General features: G+C 44.8%; 1 long non-coding RNA gene across 1 annotated transcript; it reads left to right on the top strand.

Annotated features, from left to right (window-relative positions):
- The first annotated feature begins 293 nt into the window (after positions 1 to 293).
- Positions 294 to 6,397, top strand: LOC121092157. Its single transcript, XR_005829212.1, has 3 exons — positions 294 to 462; positions 4,857 to 5,031; positions 6,330 to 6,397. It is a non-coding gene; the product is annotated as an uncharacterized LOC121092157 (long non-coding RNA).
- Positions 6,398 to 6,637: the final 240 nt, after the last annotated feature.

Raw genomic sequence — 6,637 nt, 5'->3', positions numbered from 1 at the left:
GGGAGAGGGTTTTTGTTATATAAATAAACAGCTAATCAGAAGGTTGAGCAAACAGTATGATTTTTATTTACATCACAAGTGGTTTTAATTCTTAGAAATATCCAACTGTAACCGTATTTTTGTTGGGCAAAATATACAAATACCTAAACAGACAAAATAATCTTGATATCAAAGGCCATAGGCTATTACAGCCTGTACCAGAGAACACTGGAATTTTCAGCTGAATGTGAGAAGTTGTGAAAAAGCACAGAAAAGAATCATTTGCTTGTCACTTTTTCACAGGTGCACTTCGAGGCAGCAGATGAGAGGCCCCAGCAGTGGCTGAGACCTTGTGCAGTGCCCGAGGCTCCGGAACAGGTCTGTCGCTCCTCTTCGGAGGATCGGGCACCTGCCTCTCACAGGCGGTGACAGCGAGTGACGCCAAGGGCAGTGCGCTGGGGGCAGGCCACCTAACAGCACCCGGTAAGGCACCAGACAACCCCCGGCTCCTGGGCCCTGCTCTCCCACTGCACCCCATGCCATCCCCGCGGGCCCGCGGGTGAGTTAGCGCTGCCCATCCCCCCCACCCTGCCCTCGGCGTGGATTCTCCCCCGCTCCCTGCGTCCCGAAGGGGGATGTTTGGGGTGTCAGCCCCACACGACGCAGGCCCGGGGGGGGCTGTGCCAGCCCTCACCGGCAGCATTGGAAAAAGGTGCTGTGGCGGGAGCGAGGGCACACGCGTGACGTCCGGCCTGTCTTCTCTGGCGTCACACACGGTTACAACGCGTGAGGGAGGGGCGCCCCTCTGACGTCGCAGGCGTAACAACGAGCGAGGGTGGTACAAAGGCGGAGAAAACGCGGCCGGCAGGAGCCCGCGATGCGCCGAGGCGCCGCTGGGTGTCGCTGTTGCTGGGCGGTGGCGCGGGCGGGGGAGGGCAACCACGACACAAAAGGCGAGGCGGTACGCTGCCTGCCCGTCGCCATCTTGTCGCGCCGCGTCCTGTGGTGTGAGGGGAGGTGGGGGCGGTATCAAGCGGTGCTCTAACCCTGTGCGGGGCGGGTGCGATCGCCGGCACCGCTACCCCTCGGGCCGCGTTCGGTCGGTTGCCGGAGGGCCCGGGTGGCGGCTGCCTCCCGGAGGGGGGCCGCGGTCTCTCCCGTCGCTCCTCGTTGAGGGAGGAGGCGGGCGGCGGCGGCCGGGGCCGGGCAGGCGCCATGAGCAGCGTGTGCCGCAGAGGAACACAGCCTGCTGCCTGTGCTCGGGGGAGGCTTTGCGAGCAGCTGGGATAATTTGCTGGAAAATTGAATTTGGGGGCAAAGAGAAAATCAAATCAGGGACAGAAAAGTGATAAGAATGCTGAACAAGGGCTTGTCCTAGTAATAACAGATGAAGACGGATTTTGCCACTGTGGAAACAGCAGAGCATGCTGAGCCACCTGACATTCAGAAGCGGGAGAATGTGAGGAAGCATTGTAAGGTGTAAATGCCCGGAAGGTGCTTTTGGGCTTTATCTCTCTCTTAAAACTGAAACCGTATTTAGAGGGGAGTCAAAACTGGAAATCTACACCCTTTTCTGGTCCCTTTGTGGGATGGTCCTGTTGAGATCAGTTTTCCATCATGTAACTTGCACTTTCGTCTACTTTAACCCTGAATTTGGTCCTTGGAGATGGGTTTTGGCCATGCTGCTCGGGAACACATTTGGTGGCATTGCTCAGTCCTGAGTGGAAGCTGGTTTCCCATTCCTGGGGCAGCCCTGAGTGACAGGGTGGTATTCTCCTGCCAGTGACCCCCCACTGAAAGGAGAACAAGGCCAGTGCCCACAGCAGTGGAGGGAGAGGTTCATCCCAGCACTGTATGTCACTCTTGCAATAGCTCATCAGGAATATTTCAGGATTACAGTGAAAAGGGCCTTTCTGGCTAGGGCTGCTGTTTAGTAACAGGCCACGTTTAGATGGATCCCTACGGCACTGCCGCTTGCAACCATTTGCATGTGCAGGCGTATTCTGAACACTTAATAAAACAGATGAAGAAAAATGGAAATTAGGACATCAGAAGCTTGTAGTAGGAATGATTTGTCATGACAACTGTGTGCAAAGGTGAAAGATGCTCAATGCCTTAAGCAAGTAAAGGGCCCAATTCTACTCTGCCATAAGCTGTTGATTTTAAAAGGCAGACTCGGTGTAAACCAGTACAGAATCAAGCTGTTTAACCATTACAGGAAAACTACTCAACCTGAATGAGGGTATGTCAAACAATTCGATGTTGTCTTTTTCTGAACTGTTCAAAATGACAGAACAGCTACAGCAAAACTGTGTAGTTAGGTCAAGCGGTCACCTTTGCTGTGTGGGATTTTTTCTCTGGGGACGCTGCCACCATTAGAGGGCAGGCGTGGGAAAGGTCTTTGGATTTACACCCTTCCTCCTCCCAAAACGGAGGTTGAGGGGAACAGAACGCAGCACCTCATTCATGCCCTGGAAGATCTTTACGCAGCTGCAGCTTTCACCACCCAGACACCGCAGGGCTTCTGGTCTGCGGTGCCTTAGCAAGTTGTAGAGGGAACTAGTGGTAGTTTGTTACTACAGTATAAACAAGAACACCTTCTTCTGCCCATCTCCTTTCCTCTTTAGTCCATGAACTTTCTAAAAGAGCTGTCTAGGGCCCTTAACCTGAGTTTACAGGGAGAGGTGTTTTGTATCTCCCTAATAAAATGAGGCATTTAAAGCGAATCCTGACTGAGCATTCCCTTTGGACTGAGGAGACCTTTGGAACTCATCACAGCAAACTGTAAATTGAGCTTTAAAATTTTGCCATTCAAATGACAAATTACATTTATCAATACCAGCAGCACTGATGCAAGAAGCATTGGCAGTCTATGAAAAGACATCTAACAGTAGCAGCAGGAACAGATTGGGAGCCAGTTGTGTTTTGTTTGTTTTTTCCTCCTCATACACCCACAGAGGCACACACACTCAGTAGTGGTCTACTCTGGCAGCAAATCACTGACAAGTGTGTAATGCCAAGCATTTCTAGTCAGGCTTAAATCATCCGGCATGGTTTTAACCATGCACTTCTTGTGGTCATTAAAAGTAGGAAATTCTCCAGTTGCACCTAGAATTTAGCTAGAATGTCCACGAGCTGAAAATGTCTTCATAAAATGTACTAACCGACCTGTTAAGCTGGAGTTGGTGGACACCAGCCTGCTAACCTTCAGTAAAAGCTGTTGGCAGCTAGACTGAGTGTCTGTGCTGCCTGACACAAATCAGAAAATACAGAAAGCTAGAACAGGTCTTGGGGAAAGCATCAAATGAGTACCAGAGGAATTAACGAATACAAGGTTTTTCTTGCATTTTTATACTTTGGCTAATCCACCACATTTAACAGCTTTACTAATTTCCGTGGTTTTAGGAGTGAGCAATCCCATGTGTTATGGACATTCTAAAACCTGCTATAGGAAAGGTGTCAGGGTCCCAAAACCTGCTGTATGCAGTTTGTGTCATGGCCTGACATCAATAAAGACATAAAGTACAAAAGAGCATCTTGCAACAACTGCAAAATTGGGCATATTGAAGCCAATCCCCACTCCCAAGTATGTGTAGCTGTTTCTTTACTAGACAGATTAGATTGGAGTTCATCAGGGAGTTGTTCCTTTTCTTAGGAGTGTTAATTCCAGCCTCATTTGTGAATTTATCATAGAATAAATAGAAGTGAACAGCAGCAATGTGAATATTCACCCAAATTGTGTCAATACTGAATTTAAAAAAAAAAAAATCTGTGGCAGGGATGCTATCTTCTGCTAACCCAGCCAGTAGGATGCAGCAGTCTTTATGTAAAAAAGAATCTCTGTTAGAGTTGCAAATTTCTTTTATATGGGTGACCATCAGATGATCACACTTACTTTTTTTTTTTTTTTTTAAGATTACACACCTTTCAGACTGCTGAACTGAGTTTGAACAAGCAAGATTTCTTTGCCTGTCAACCAGCAATTGTAGCAGTTGTCCTGGGCACAGTTGTTCTTAATCACAGATGTTGAAGTCTTCCTCTGTTTTGCTGCTGGTAGCAGAACACAGTTTGCTGCAGCTGATTTTCTGGTGCTTTCAAGCTGGTTTTGAGGGCCGTATAAAAATAAGTTGTTTGTTTAACCCCAAGTAAGCACAGAAGAAGGAAGTCTTTTACACAAATGGTGAAGATCCTCAATCCAGTTCCTTTAATGTAGCAGAAAGGAGTCATAAAAGTCCCAGTTCTGCAGAGAAAGGATTCCTTTGATGTAGAGAATGTGGAATAAGCTATGTAGAGAATGTGGAATAAGCTTTGCAGAGTACTTCGGTACTCCAGTGCACAGTGTGTGTGCTGAGGAGCAGGAGTTCTAGAAGGAGGTGCTGTGGAGTCCAATAAGGATCCTGGCCCATAGAATTACTGGTGGGGGGAATTTGTGCAATTTAGACAATCCTCTGCATGACTACAGTAACTTAGCAGACTTACCAGAGGTTTCAGAATAACTTGGGCTCTGGAAACCAGGGAAATTTTTTCTGCCACTTCACACCCAACTTTCCAATCCCCTCCCAATAATTTCATATGTATTATTTAAGGATGACCAAGATCTTGGCATCACCCATATTCCTGAAGCAATCACGGTTCATTTGTACAGAACCTCTTTCAGTATCAAGTAAACTTCAAAAGAGTTATGTCACTTGCTTGTTTTTCCACTTTATTTGGTTTGTGTTCAGTGCAGCTATTCTGGGCTATTTATAATTGTTTTCATTCCTGGTTTTCATCTGCTAGCTCTGTGTTTCAAGTGAGTGGGAATACATTCTATGTGTTGTTTTGAAAATATTTTTTCAAAAGTTTAGAGCATGATGTATTCTTTTCTAATCCCACAGGTAAAATCCAGCCTGTAAGAATGCAGCTGCCAAACCTGCCTTATCCTCGGAGCCACGTACCTGAATCTTCAATGAGCTAAAACCATGTGGGCAAATGGGAGATGAGGAACTCACGGAGACTTTCACAAGTGGCAGGTGACAAGGGGTCTTGGACGTCTTACCAGTCCACTGCAGGGTAGGTCTCAAATATGCTGGGCCACTCCCTCCCTCCTTCCCTCCCTTCTACTACTGCGGGTTCTGATTAACCAGTAACTCTGATTAGTCCTGGTTATGTGGCATAACCCAAACAAGAAAACAGCATTCAGGCCAAGAGAGATAGATCTCCTTGGAGGACTGTGGCCATATCTAAGACAGCAGAGGAGTACTAGGATTTTAATATGAATCATTACCATGTCTAAAATCTGATGACATGTGTTTGTGGCTCATTTCTGACCCTACCTCCATTCACATTACTTTTTTGGAAAGCTTTTCCTTTCATTAGCAAATAGGTTCAAATTCTAAATTGCCTTCTGGCCAGAACTGATCTACTCCAGCTTCTACAAAGAGGTAGCTGCTAAAACATGTATTTTCCACACACACAAGGACTCCAGCTTCAAACACTGTGGGCACTTTTTTTTTTCCTCAGTCTTCTGCTGCTCCAACGGTAGACTGTTCCACAGAAATAACTTCGTCCATGTGAATTTCCATGACAACATATTCCTCTTGAGTGCAAACATTTTCCCTGAACTGGAACACGTAAAGGGTATAGAGGGGGTCCCTGAGAAAGGAAGGGTTCTTCTTATAAGGAATAATGAGAAATAACCATTTCATACCATAGAGAATACTATGTAAAAATTAATTTACATTCCTGCTGCACAGTAATGGCCTTATTTCCAGAATCTGTAAGACAGCTGAATTAAGTAGCACCAAGCATCAAACCCTATTTTGGGATTTTACAAAATATGCTGGTTTGTGCCAGTGATAGAAAGGACAAGAGGGAAAAATACCTCCATAAAGCTGTGCTTCCTGGTATATGTAGTATATGTCCAAGAGCTTCCTGGTATATTTAGAAACAAGCAAATGACAGAAAAATATGGTTTGTACATAAGATCCCTTATTAACACTTTGTCTGAGTGCAGAATAAGGAAATATGCAAGATTCTGCAATGAATAAATGAATATTTAACAAATCTGAATGAAGATAAATTGAGGAAATCCTGTTATAAAGACAATCAAATACATCTTTATTCTTTATAACATAGGCAATAGCTCTACATTGCAAATGACAAGGTATGCTTTATGTAGTAGGGTGAATATGTATTGCTAACTATGTGGAATAGTGGAATACAGTTGAATTGAGAAAATATATATTTAAATTTCCATAATGGAAGAAGGCAGCATGTCTGAGGTTACTCACATTTTAGATTATTATTACTGAAGACATTTTTTACATCATTAGTTTTTAATATAGATGCTGTTTGCTTTCACTTTACAGTTTACTCTGGTTTGGAGACTGAAGATACAATGCATGGTTGCATGGAATGCAGGTTCTGTCAGAACTAAGCAAGTATTTTCCTGAATTTTATGCATTATCTAGTAGAAAAACAGTTTTCTACATTTTTTCATTAAACAGCCTATCAGTTCCACACCTTTTCCATGTAAAAAAAAGCAACATAAAAAGGCAACATACTATATTTTTTAATATATCTTTTTGGGCAAATAAATTTTCTTTCTACACTGACATTTATTGGAAATTTGCAACAGAGCGGTAATTGAGTGCATTTCTTCCCCTCTCCTTTACAC

The sequence above is a fragment of the Falco naumanni genome, chromosome 8, assembly GCF_017639655.2.
Source record: "Falco naumanni isolate bFalNau1 chromosome 8, bFalNau1.pat, whole genome shotgun sequence".
NCBI classification, from domain to species: Eukaryota; Metazoa; Chordata; class Aves; order Falconiformes; family Falconidae; genus Falco; species Falco naumanni.
Note: the sequence above shows the minus strand (reverse complement) of the source record. Positions and strands in the feature narration are given on the sequence as shown.